The sequence below is a fragment of the Galeopterus variegatus genome, unplaced genomic scaffold (genome assembly GCF_000696425.1).
Source record: "Galeopterus variegatus unplaced genomic scaffold, G_variegatus-3.0.2 Scaffold910, whole genome shotgun sequence".
NCBI classification, from domain to species: Eukaryota; Metazoa; Chordata; class Mammalia; order Dermoptera; family Cynocephalidae; genus Galeopterus; species Galeopterus variegatus.
The window spans coordinates 217003-231773 of record NW_007727021.1 but is presented as its reverse complement, the minus strand read 5'-3'; the positions used below and the strand labels follow the sequence as shown (position 1 = coordinate 231773).

The following is a 14771-nucleotide window of genomic DNA, read 5'->3' as shown; positions in this document are numbered from 1 at the left end:
TAAATTTTATTCTGATCAACATCTTTCACCAGAAAATGAAATAAGCATTATAAATATGGAATATAATACTAGTTTTCAGACCTAAAGTTTGCTTTGAAAATGTGCTTTCTCTTTAAGCAGTATCTGAATTTTTACTGCTATCCTAGGGTGTAGATGAAATACCTAACAGGTATGCTTTTAAATTAAAACTGTAAAAAAATATGTACAGAATTTGGTAGTGCATACTGAGCATGTAAAACATTTTGCCTGTTACATTCTTCATGTTGATGGTAGCAATGGCGAGAGTTTGTAGATATTTGATTTCATTGGCTTTTATAGCTGCTTAGGTTAAATATATTATAATATACCAGTCCCCGTTGGCTCTGAACTACTTGGAATTTTTAGAAGTTGAGCAGCGTGGAATAACACAGGATTACCAGATAGGCAAATGTAATAAATGTACCACGAATAACACAAGATATTTTCTGCAATGTCACATAAGTCGTGCTCTATTTTAACAATTTCCTTAGTTAATTTAAAAATTCCCAATTCATGAATAAGTTATGTATATCACCCCAACAGTGAAAACAAGCATTGTAAAGGTAGTCAACTTCAAATCACTGTAAATCACAATTCCAACTCCACCCTATCCAAAGAAATATATTTATATTCTTCTCATTTCAAATACATGCAGAAGGACATAAGTTAAAAATCTTGATTCTTTTAAAATACTGGCTGATTTGCTTTTCTACTTTCATTTACAATTCATAGCCCTCATGATTAAATTGATTTAAATAAATGCATTTGAGGTATATATTTATATCTATATCTACTTCTAGATATCTAAATAAATATATGTAAGGTTCAAAGGTCAGCAATATTGTCAACACGTTAGCAGCTCTCTTTTATGAGAATTTGCCAATACTGTTGCTATTTATCTCATAAATGGTGTCAATTGACCACATTTTCTCCCTGAAAGACTATGAAGCAAACAGTGAAAAGGATGTAATATATACTCTCTGCATACCTCTCAGGCACTTAAGCTTACATATATTTGTATCTGACTATACAATATTACACTCTTGAAAATAAATAAATCATAAGTTACTTTCTAGACAAATTTGATAAGACATTTTATTTGATAAGACATTTTATTTGATAAGACACTTCACGTGATGACATTAAAATCATGCCTTCAGAGACCTGTACTTTCACTTATAAAATTTATTATCTTTTATATGGGTAAAGAGAGAGTGTAAAAATTGAACTGCTACCTGGTAAAATTACCTAACTCCAGAATGCTACTGGACAGCACCGAACTAGAGATTTAAACAAGCAAAAACAATCAAGTAGTTAAAATCACTGATAAAATATTTGAGATCTTACATCATCCTCTAATTAATGTATACAATGCAGTTTCAAATATCATAACTATGAGAATGGGAATGGTTACACATAAGTTTAAACGTTTTATATAAAATTATTTTTTTCCTAAAAGTAACCTGGAGAACTTGACGTCATCCATTTCTGGCATATTTTAGAAAAACATCAACCCAACATCAAAGGATAAATAAAAAAAAAAAAAAAAAAAAAAGGAAAATCATGACTCCAGTACAAATATAAAGTGGATATATATATATAATTAATTTCATTTAACTCCATGATTAATAACAGTACCAGTAAGACGTTTTGACTGGTTCAAAGGAGAATCCAAAGAGCAAATATATAGGCAGAAAAAAAAAAAAAAAAAAAAAAAAAAAGGAAAATCATGACTCCAGTACAAATATAAAGTGGATATATATATATAATTAATTTCATTTAACTCCATGATTAATAACAGTACCAGTAAGACGTTTTGACTGGTTCAAAGGAGAATCCAAAGAGCAAATATATAGGCAGATAGGAATGCTGAAATGAATTTGCTTAATAGAGGCAAAATTGGTCAATATCTATAGGACGATGATCAAATTCAACAACACTAGATAATTTGCATTTCTGTGGACAAGAATTATCTGCAACTTACAGAGTTGTAAAATAGGTAAACAAAACAAAACAAAACAGCAATGAAAGGCACAGAAGCCCCATAAAAATTAGCTAAACCAACAACGTTTAGTTTTCCATTGTAGATGTTTAGTTAATCTTTGGGGACCGTTTCAAAGTCTCTATCAAGTTTTCTCTAAGAAAATGTTTATAAATTGTTTCTAGTGAACATTAAAGATGTTTTGCTTTGTTGAATTAGTATTTTGTAAAATTTGTGAAAGGAGATAGAGCATAAAAGCAATCTCCAAGTTTATCAATCAAGTAGGTAGTATTACAAATCCCTATAGAGAAGTGTTTTCTGAGTATATTTGCCTCTCCAAGAGAAATATAAATTAAACAGCCAGTGTCCATATGCTTTCTGTTACATACATATATATGTGTACATATGAGGTTACTTCAAAATGTTCACAGAAAAATAGAATTAAAGATAATGCAAATCTTTCCATGAATGTTTTGAAGTACCCTCATATTTAACACATATACAAACACATGCAGTTATCTATTTCAGAGAGTTACTTATGCAAATTGTGCTGCTTTTTTAAAATTTTGAAACCATGTTATCACTAAGTTATTCTTAGTTTTACATATAGTAAAACAACTCTAGAACTTTTTATCATAAGATATTTTCACTGTTTATAAATATTAGCATTTTCTCAAGACTCCTAATGTACTACTCTGTTGGTAATAGTGACATATAAAACTCTATCAGCACAATTCTACTTTGTTAATTAATTTTGTTTAAACATAGATTTTTTTTTTCAAGATGACCAGTAAGGGGATCTTAACCCTTGACTTGGTGTTGTCAGCACCACACTCTCCCAAGTGAGCTAACCAGCCATCCCTATATAGGGATCCGTACCCTTGTCCTTGGTGTTATAAGCACCACACTCCCAAGTGAGCCATGAGCTGGCCCTTAAACATAGATTTTTAAGACCCACTGTGTGTCAACAATTATGAAATTCACTAGGGTATATCTACAAAGATTGATAGACTACGGCCGTCAGCTCTGAATGATAAAAAATGAATCACTGAAAGTAAAAGTTGTTAAAAAAGGACAAGAAATCATTTGAAATAAATTTCAGCTATTGGCTATCAATGGATTAGAAAGAGTAATGGAAGGGAGATATAGAATGAGCCAAAGCTTTTTCCTTCATCTAGTCAAATATATGGTAAAAAAAATAGTCAATTCTAGATGATTCTGAGTTGATTGTGTCAAAACGGTTGAATCATATATTATTGAAATCAATGTTTAGCTTATAATGTCACTCTCTGACTTTTCATTAATATTGGGGTCAAGAAATTACTGACTCTTATTCAGCACTGTTTTCAATGATCAATGTTTGTGCAAACCGTTTATATATATTTTAAGAGGGCTTTGATTTAATGTTTGGTAGCTCTTTGATTTTTAGGCATCATAATTTTTTAAAAAAATATAATTTGACAGAGATTATCCTAAAATTGTGAACATTTAAGAAACTTTTAGGCAAAAGAATAATTATTCCTAAATACATTTATATAATTGCTTCAAAGAAGAACATTTAAATTGATTCTTCAGTCAAAGAAACAGTTTATAAATATAGTGTAACAAAGTCTACATATTACTTGGCCCACACATGTTTCAAAATCAACTTTTCTTTAAATATACATGTTCTGATACTATGAACAGTGTTTTCAGGAATATTCCAAATTGTCCTTAGTATGTTTTCAGCAGATTGTGCTGTTTCACATTCTATTATTTTACCCCAATTCCTTTGTTCACATGTTGCTTTCTTTGCTAGAGATTTTCACATTTTAAAAATATATTAATATATTGTATACAGTAATATTGTGTTACCATTTCTCTCTCTTAATGTTTTATTTTGTTCTATAACCTTTAGTTTGTCCTCTTTATTCTGTATTTCCATTTGTAGATGTAGTTTTCAAGGATGCTTTTTTTTATTTACACAAAGGCAAGACTTTTGAACCAAAATATTCTGCATGTGATCAAAGTCAAAGCTCAAACATTTCCTGAAAATGAGATTTTTCTGAGTTGGGAATTAGAGCCATCTATTGCCTGATGCAATTTGAGAATAGAACTTGTTGCAATCCTCTGTGCATTAACAATAGAAAGAAGAAAAGCAAGAAAATGGATGTAAAAATATATATTCACAGAGCAAGAATAAACACTGAGGAACTAACATGAATTGGATTTATTAAAATAAATTTACTAAGTTATGGTACCAATTCTCCTCTTTTATTCAGTTCATAATAGTTCTAATTGCTTCCAATTTTTTTTTCTCTATAATGGTTTTCCCAAATCTATTATTTTGTAAATCCACATATACAACTGGTATTCACAGAGATCTCCCATATACTATATTATTTTTTTTCTCACAGCAACTCTATGCTTCACACATATTATTGATCTGCAAAATTATATTGCTGAGAGATGAAGTGACATTCCCAGGGTCACAAGCCTTGTAGGTGGCAATGTCAGAACTACAACCTAGCTATGCAGATTTTTTTCTAATCCCTGTCTTACTGTACCACATGAACTCTGAAACCTTTAGTTCAGTCGCTGCATGTTGGATGAGAAATAACTGTCTTTAAAATTGCAGCATTCTGTTATTTATTAATATTTTGTATCAATGACATACAACTTCAGAACACTGATATTTTTTTCCCCCCATCATTGGCCCAAACCCCTGACTCCATTAACTCCCCTCCCCAGAGTTATTCCATAACTACCTCCACCATTAAAGACAATAAAAGCCAAATATTCATGCATGTTATATAGTGGTATAAAGTTTAGCAAAATTATTACCTGCAGTTATGTGGAAAAGATAATTCATAAATTTCACATTTAGCTGAGGAGATTTCCCAAACGTTTTTTGAAGGTTCAGCCTTATTTTGTCTTGCTGCTTCCAGTAAAATGTAAGAGAAAATTGAGGGAATAATTGTTAAACCAAAAAACTACTTTGCTTATTTAGGAAATTCTCATCTATATTGCAAAGACACTAAAATTAAAAGATTTGCTGTCAGGAAAGTGTACTCTAAAAAAGCCAAGGCTGTGGTTGGAAAATCTTTTGCTAGTACCTGGGGAAGATCAAAAGGTCAAAGTATTCCATCACACAAAAAGCTATGTAAAGATATTAAGTTTGACTCATAGATGCCTTCTATCATCTCAGCAAAAGCTGAAAATAGAGATGAGATTATACAGAAAATATCTGTGAACAAGCCGTTGCTCTACTGGAGAGAACCCCATGATATACACTAGAGACACACAAAATTCTTGAGAATGTTATACCAACCAAGGTACTGCTAGCTTGAACCGAGAAGAATATAGAGAACACAAAATAAATGAAGGCTGATTGAGTTACTCAGTTATATATACATGCTATATTTCATGAAAAAGAAATGGTAATCCAAAAGACAGAGCCTTGAGTCCAGAGAGCCTAGACTCAAACTTGGTAAGTGGAGCTAAAAAACACAGACGATTATTGCTAAGCATTGAAAACTAAATTACTTTGTCTGTCTGGATTGTGAAGTTGCTTGGCACCTGTAAATCTTTTTTTTTTTCTTCCATTTGCACCTCTTTTAAACAACAATATCTGTAAATATGATCTTATACCTTTACTAATTTGTTTTCTGGGAGTAATTTGGTACTTTTGAACTGATGGTCTTTAGATGAAATGTACTTTGAATCGATGCTGTAATGTGATAAGACCATTTGGGCAATTGGAACGGAGTTAAGATATTTTGTATATGGGATGGATGAGTATTATTTGAAGTTTGAGAGAAGACTGTGGAAGGCAGAATAATGGCCCCCTAAAGATATCTATGTTCTAATCCCTGGAATTTATGGATTTGCCAAATTAGCAAAGGGGAATTAAGGTTTCAAGTGAAACTAAGGCTGCTAAACAGCTAACCTTAAAATAGAAAGATTATCATGGATTGTCCAGGTGGGTCCGATGTAATCACAAGGGTCCTTAAAAGTGGAGGAGAGAGAGTGATGTGATGCTTCCCCAGGGCATTCAGAAAGGAATGCAGTCCTGCTTAAATTTCCATTTTAGCAGTGAGGTAGATGTTGTATGTCTAACCTTCAGAACTGTAAAATAACATATTTATATTAAGCCACTTAATTTGTTGTAATTTACTGTGGCAATAATAGGAAATTAATACTTTATTCTTGGCTCTTTATTTATCTCAGTTTACCATATCCCTATTCACCTATTTCCTTACCTAAGATCCTGGAGATAATTTTCGCCTCACCTCTCTCTGTGTTAGACTCTACATCTAAGCAATTATTGAGTGTTAACTGAGCTCCCAAGTCTTCCTAAAATATGTCTTCTCCTCTTCACATCAACTACCACATTGCTAGTTGTTTCATTATTTTTAACTAGAGTTTCTCAATATTCTTAAAGAATGTATCTATCATACCATGCAAAATCTTCTTTGATGCTTTTGAATGATTTCCTATCAACTATTCTAGAGAAAAATGTTCAAGCTCTTTAAAATTTCATATGATGCTTTCCATGCCTGGCTCCTGCTAAGCACGCCAGCATCACACTTCCTTGCAGTTAATGCTAACCCAATACTGAGCTCCTCTCTGTGCCTTTGACAGACCACCGTCTTTACTGTCTTTCTATCTTTGGTCTTGCTATCTCTCTCTCTCTCTCTCTCTCTCTCTCTCTCTCTCTCTCTCTCTCTCTCTCTCTTTCCCCAATGTTCCTATTCCCTCTTTACGCCTATGAAACACACTTACACTCCTAATGTCCGATCTTCTCCAAGAATCTGTCCCTTAATTGCCAGATGGATCTGTGCTCCTTCTTTGTGCTTTCTTGGTTTCCTGAGCATATCTTTATCTGGATGTTGAATGAAATAAACTATGATTATCTATTTTACAGGTTAGTACAAGTCAAAATGCCTGGTATGCAGTAGGTGATCAATAACTGATTATTTTAGGTGAATTATACTGCTCCTGTTTTATTTAGTATGAAATAAACTGCTGTTGTATTAGACTCAGCCTAAGTATACTACCCTGCTCCCCGTGGACAGACTCTGTTAGTTCTAATATAATATGTCAAGGTAAAGGGATTTTGCAGGTGTAATTAAGATCCCAATTCAGTTAATTTGGAGTTAATGTAAAGGGAGATTAACCTTACAGACTGACTTAATCAAGTTGAAATCCTTGAAGCAAGGACTAAAGTCCTTCTTGATGTGGGAGACACTCATGCTGGCCTTAAAGAAGCAAACAGCATGTTATGAGCTGCCTGTGGAGGGAACCATGTGGCAGGGACCTATGTCAGCCTCTGGGTTCTGAGGGTAGACACCATCCAACAGTCAGCAAAAATCCAGGTCTCTCAATTACACGGCTGCATGGAAATAAATTTGGTCAACAATAAGAATGAGCATGGAAGTGAAGTCATCCCCAGTCAAACCTCCAGGTGAGTATGCAGCTAAGCCAACACCTGGACTGTAGCCAGAGTGGTGGACTGGGATAATTCATGTCAGAATTGCTGACCCATGGAAACTGTGAGATCATAAACGTGTGTTGTTTTAACCTTCTTAGTTTGTGGTAATTTGTTACTGTTTTACATTTACTATTACTTGAAACAAATCAAAAAAACACCTTAAGTAAGTAAACAGGGTTAGCATTACCATTAATAGGACTTATTGGCATCATATATTTCCCGACATTATTCACTGAGAAGAGTGAAACATCACTTTTATGGATTCTTGCCCAAAATGCATATTCTCAATATAATCATGAGAAAATACCATAAAAAACAAAATTGAGAGACATTATACAAGATTATGGCTACTATGTCAAGATTACTCATAAAAGACAAGGAAAACTTGTTAAGATTATTCATAATCTATGTCAAGATTGTTCATAAAGAAACAGAGAAAAACTGGGTAAATCTCTCAGATTAGAGTAAATAAACTTGACAACTAAAAGCCATGAAGGATCCTGAACAAAGACAGCAGGCAAAATTCTAACAAGATCTGTTGATAAGTTAATATTATCATAGCAGTGTTAGATTTCTTGCTTGGATAATTCCATTGTATGTGTATATGTTTGTGTGTACGTATATATGAGTATATATTATATTTATGTAAGTCTAGAATAATTTCACAATAAAGCATTTGTAAACAGCAAGCAAGACAACCACAGACCAAAGTAATAATCATCTAATCTAAGTCCCCTTTATTAATTTTACCAGGAAATTTTCGATATTGCAAAACTCTTATGACAATCCATTATTCTGTGATGTGTGATGTTGTAACATCCAGTATTATTTGTCTGATTGTATAAAACTATGCATTAGTCAGACCAAAAACAGTGATCAGGACATCAGATTTCATCCAATGGGTGCTTCTGTTCTGTAATTCCACAGAAATAAAACTTTTACTTATAGAATTATTACTAGGGTAGCCCAGTCATTTCCAGTTTCACTGTAGACCCTAAAGATGAATACCTTAGTCATACAATCTTCTATAACAAAATACCTTAGACCCTGGTGCCTTATAAACAGCAGAAATTTATTTATCACAATACTGGAGGCTGGGAAGTTCAGGATCACTGTGCCAGTTGTTTCAGGGACTGGTAATAGCCCCTTTCTGGTTTATCGATGGTACCTTCTTGTTGTGTCCTCATGGGGTACAAGAAGCAAGGCAGCTCTCTGGGGCCTCTTTTATAAGGACACTAGTCCCATTCATGAGATTAGTGAATGACTTCATCAGCTCCGAAAGACATAATATCCTAGCACTATCACATTGGTGATTAGGTTTCAACTTATGAATTTTGGGGAGACACATTCAGACCAGAGCAATGAGACTGACATTATATCTATAATTTATACATTATTTACACTTGTATTACATATATTTATTTACATTTTATTTTATTACACTGAAAGTAAGAAAACTTTGTAAGCTCTGTTTTGATACCTACAGGATTGACTTCTTTTCATATTCAAACCTAAAAATATATCAACTTATTGGAAAAACAATACTCATTTACATGTTTAAGGATTTTTCATATATTTATTGTCCAATTACATTTAATATTCTGTGAATTGACTGCTTATATCTTCATGTGCTAGGTTATGTGTAGTTTAAGATCACATATTGCTATTTGATCTGGCATTTTATATTTTAAATACAAGAATAGTGGCAATCCACCATTACATATTTTTGGAAGAATGCTGATTGGGAGGATTAGAGAGGCCAAGGCCAATATAATTTAAAGTCAGGTTGTCCTATACTATTAAAGCTAATTCTCCAAAAACATACACGAGATCCATCATGCCCCTAGGAAATCTTTATATCTATGGCATGGCCAACTTCAGAAACATAAATAAAGAATAACCTTTGGCCTCAGTCACATTGTTCATATCTAGCTATCAAAATGCAAAATAAAGTTTGCATAAGATATAGTAAAATAATGCAATTTCTTGATATGTATTTATCTGTTAGTTAGAGCATCAACCAAAATACTTTTTTTGCAGCTGTCTGGTAATTTAAAACTTCTATGGACAGTATATTATCTTTTACATCACATGCAGTTTTCAATACACACCCACTCAGTGAAGGGAAAGGAAACTGACCATCCTATTAAAACATTGAATGAGAAACACATGAATTGTCAATCAATTCTGAAAAATTAATTTATTTAAATATTATCTTACCACATTGCTTTTTCTTTTCTTTTTGTTTGTTTGTTTGTTTGTTTGTTTGTTTGTTTTTTACACATTGCTTTTAATTTGGTTGGGGAAGAGCCTGTGGGGAATTAAAATTTTTACTGCCTAATACACAAAGTTACCAATAAGCTGCTCACTTTCAAAATAGTATTTTGTTTTATTTTTCAATGAAAGGTGACTAATACAGGGTTTAGCAACCCCACTCCTTGGGGATATAATTAGCTAGCTTGTTTACATCTACCCTGTTGAGTTTGTAAATGTCTGTACACAGATTATGTTGCTTACTATGGACTGGCCACATCCACAGAGGATCCCCAATGTGTTTTTATGCATATATTCACAATTTCCAGCTCTTCCAGCTTTCATTTAATTAGGAAGTAAACAAACTGGGGGAAATAAATTTATATTGACTTTCTCTGCAATTAGGATAAAAAGAGTTTAAACACGGGTGACTTATAGTTTATAACAAATTAATTTATGCATGCTACTTCAAGTCATTTACAGGAGGAATATTCAAAATCAATAATTACAGCCTCGAATTATGCCCTTGCTCCTAGGGAATAAAATGATCTATTCTGGAAAGTCAACCTATTGTTTAATAGTTTTCCTTTCAAGATTTAATAATCATTGCACACCTCGGAGTAATTCCTGGCTAACTTTAGTTATGCCTCTGGCATGTGATGAAGAAGTTAAGAGCATATGATTTTAAAGGGAAAAATAAACCTAAAATCAACAACTTTAAAATAGTCAAGGTAATATTCCAGCACCAAACTGAAATGCACAGGAGCTTTCCAAATACTGCCAACAGCCAGTGATTTTGTTGTACCTACGGGACATACAGAAGGTATAATTTACAATTTGAATATAAGGGGTCTGGAGAGAAGTCCAAATACGGTTTACAGATTTGGCATTCAGAAGCGTATTTTCAGTGATGGCATCACATAAATAGATGAGCTTTCGCTTAGAAAGCAAACAATATAAGTGAAGGACTTGGATGAAACTTAGAAAAATACCAGTTTTTAAGAACAGGCAAAGAGAAATGTTAGAAGTAAGAGGGACAGAAAAAAAAGAAGGAAAACCAAGAGGAAATATTATCAGAAAAACAAAGATATAGAGTTGTAAGGGAGCGCAAGGAACCATAGCAAACACTATAGTGTTGGAAAATAAGTCCTGGAAGGTACCTGTGACACAAGATGATTAACGGGTCTCTGTTAACTTTCTTAGAGCACTTTGAAGGGTGGCCACACTTGGTTCAGATACCAGAGGGCCAAGAAGAAAATTGAAGAGAGAAAGTAAATAACAGTTTATCTTTCTTTTCAAGATCTCGCCTGGGAATGTAGTCTTAAGAGGGCATATTTAGAGTATGACTCACAACTTAAAACAAACAAACAAAAAGTTTTCCCTATGCTATGAGCAGGCTGAGCCTGTCCATAAGATGAGGATGTAACACTGGAGAAGGAGAGGTTGAAAATACAGGAGAGAAGTTTTGACTGATGGCTCAAAGGTCCTAAGCAGAGTGGTAAGGGTAGGCTTACATAGCACAGTGAGAAGGATTCATTTAGGATAGTAGAAAAAACACTTTCCTCTAAAAGAATCTGTAAGGAAAGAAAAACTGTAATATAGGCATCAGTGTAGTGGATGGGTCTGAAAATTTAGATGGTATGTACCTGATTACTTCTTCTCTGCAGAAGATAAAGCCAAGTCATCTGCATGGACTGAGGTATGACGCTTTTTTGATGGTAAACTTGAGGGAGGAAAATGAGAAATTACATGAGACAGACTGCTGGAGATTCCTGAGAACCGATCTAAGGTAGGAAAACATTTAGAACAACAAAATTATTATTTTTAGCATATTTACGATTCAGTTTATTGAACACAGACTGTTGATTTTTCTAATTGTTTTTCTTTTCTTATACAATCCCAGACAAGCATATATATACATGGCATTCTAAATATTTATCTTAATTTTTAAAAAACAAACAAAAAATACTTAAATTGTGGCTTATTTCAAAAATACTACCCTTCCTATGGCAACAATATGCCACTAAAATTTTTATGATTTTTTTCCTTTCAGTTTTCTGCATTGCTGATACAGCAGCTGTTTTTGCAGTACCCAAAGACCAGGATATTACCCCTAGTAAACCAAAAAAATGTCCAAAATTATTGTGAAGTTTCTTTATCCAAAAACATGTGTGTGTGTGTGCATATACACACAAGATTTCCTTAAATGCCTTGCACCAATAACTCTAACAGCATTTGCCAAGCATCTTCATGTGTTTGTGGTGCACACTTTCAACATCCCTAAGGCACTGTACTGAGATAGGAGGTGATCAGTTTCCCTGAGCTCAAGTAACAGGACACATCTCTGGGTTTCAAGGCATTCCCCAAGGTCTCAAGAACCTCCTCTAGACTTTCCCATAGAGAAGAGTTACTGTTACAAGTTGAACCTATTTTGGGGACCAACCTGAGACCTGAGACCTCAGTGGACTGACTTATGCAAATCCAGTAGCTAGGCATGCTCAGTAGAAATGGGTTGTATAACCCTAATGGCCAAGCATGCTCAGTAAAGTGGAATTTATATTTGTTAGGTGGCATAAATATGTATCAGATAGCGAGACTATAAAAGTTGAATCCTAGCAGAAGGCGGAGCTGTTGCTCTCTTTTCCTGGGCCAACCCACACTTCGCTGGCTGATGTGTGTGTGCTTTCTTTTATATCAAACTTATTTTCAGCCGGTGGCTGCTCACTCTCTTGAGCCAACCTGCATTCTGTACTAGACTTTAAGGGGTATTTCTTACTTTTGTATTGGACCTGGTGTGGGCCCTGCTGGGTCTCTGGAGCTAGGCCACACTCTCTGTGAAATCTCTCTCTCTTATTCATTACATTAAACGGTTCTCACCTTCTACTATGATTCTGCTCTTGAGTTCTTTCCTGTGGCAGAGTCAAGTCCTCGGTACGAGAATGGGGTGGGTTAAGGCCAAGTACCCAGACTTCCCAGACCTCTTCTCCTTCGGCATCAGTAACCCCGCCCTTGCCTTTTCTTTCTGCTTTTGAGGAGCCCTTGAGTCAATCAGCACTGAGCTATTAGGGCTTCTCAGGTTTTTCTTGCAATGCACAGAGCACTGCACATGCACAGGTGCTTCTGGATTCCCAGGAATATGTCCAGATGTATTGGAAAAATAAAAAATTAATTCTTTTAGTAGCTTGTTTTGCCTTTAGAACAGAACCTGTTTATTGTATCAGCTCTACTGATAATCAACTGCTCTTCACTCCGCTTCTATAGACTATGCTTGCTTATCGCAATAGCTACATGAATGCTGGGAAAGCAAAAAAAGTCTGCCTATATAAACCCCACAAGACCTAAACTCAAGGCTCAGATTTGGAAGTGCTAGCTCATCTGGACCCGCCTGTGTAATAAAATACCTGACTCTGCAACCCTCTGAGTGCCGACTACTTCTCTATCAAAGTCCGTTCCAAAACAGATGGACACCTCATTCCTCATTGCCTGGTATTCCTTTTAAGATTTTTGGTCAGCTTCTTGTTTGACCCAAACATTATTAACACTTTAGAGAGCTGAAATGTTCAACTGTTATCACCGATTGTTTTTAGCAAATACCCTGGGCACAAAGGCTAATTTGCCCCGAGGAATGTATGAATCAGGTAAAATAAAAACACAGCCTATGAGTAGAGATTTGAGGTCTTTGAAGTCTAATAATGATAATACTGTCAGATTGAATAACAATGACACTCTGAGGATGGAGCTTCTGGTGAGCTCCAAACCCATTTTTCCCCTTCCACTTATCCCATCAGTGGCTGCTAAGCTGTTGATTTTTCTCTGTGATTTTGGGGCTGTTCATTTTTAATGCTACTACAGCACAGGGGAGAGGGGGTTGGAAGCAGAGCAAGCTAAAATGCCACAAAGCTTGCTGAGATTCAGCATTTTTCTTGAAGAAACACTCTGTGAATTGTTATAGCACTTTGATTAATGTCCCGAGTTCTGATAAAGTTGATTTTGACCATTGTTCTTACTGTCCTCACTGCTTTTGTAGAGAAGTGGATTTTGATAGGACTTTACCATTCTGGAAGTCAGAATACCTGACGTATGTTTTAAACTTTTATTCTCACTGTTACTCTATGGAAGTAGGTCACTTATATTCCCCATGTATTAGAGAAGAATCCTGAGAGAGAACGAATGAAATAACTATAAGTTATTTTATGGTAGACATCATCTGAAAATCAGAGTCTTAGTTCCAATCTTCCTTCTGTAGAGTGATTGGGAAAGTGCTGGAAGACAAAGGTGAACCTTTGAAATTCTATCTGAAGAATAAAATAAAAGGGGCTGATGACTCACATCCTTGTCAATAGATCTCTGTGCTTCAGGGATGTCCCTGTTGTGAGTTTTAATACAAATGGTGTGATAAATTTGGGGTGACAGATATAAAATGGATTATGTGAAGCTTAGAGTATCATGTCCCCTATCAAGTCCTTTGCAGTGACATTGTAGATGACAATCCCACCATCTTGTAAAACATGGAGTTGTTGGACGATATTAAATCAGCTTAATCATTGATCTGACCCAAGCTTTAGTGTTCATATTTTTATGGAACTCGTGAGGGCTAAGGAATAAAGAAGTATCAGGAAGAAGTTTTGTTTTTGTTTTTCTTTTTAATTGCAAAGGGATTAGGATATTCCTAACTTTTCAATAGATTTTTCCTGTGCAAACCATGATCATTAAAATAACTCAGTTTGATGTGAGAAAGAGCTTCTTGTCTTAGGGGCGCTGCTGAGGGGAATTCACAATTATGGATCATTCTAATTAAATTATATCCTTAGAGCTTTAGTTTTGACCTCTGAATCCACAATTTATAATTTGCAAGTAATCAATAATATTTATTTAAATGCTCTTGGTTAAAGAAAATGTGAATAGAGAAACCTGTTTATTTCTACCATAAAATTGTTTATAAAGCAAAATATGGAGCATTGCCTATTAACTGTCAGAAAGAAATGAAATGGGTTTATTTAACTTTAACACTTTCATTTACTGTTTACTGAGTATTTTAAAAAATAG

The 14771-nt window shown here is 34.3% G+C and overlaps 1 long non-coding RNA gene across 1 annotated transcript; it reads right to left on the bottom strand.

Annotated features, from left to right (window-relative positions):
• Positions 1 to 8308: 8308 nt before the first annotated feature.
• Positions 8309 to 12827, bottom strand: LOC103590997. The gene is made up of 3 exons (XR_550526.1): positions 12603 to 12827; positions 11372 to 11448; positions 8309 to 8385 (listed from the first exon to the last, which is right to left on the bottom strand). It is a non-coding gene; the product is annotated as an uncharacterized LOC103590997 (long non-coding RNA).
• Between the last annotated feature and the right edge of the window lie 1944 nt (positions 12828 to 14771).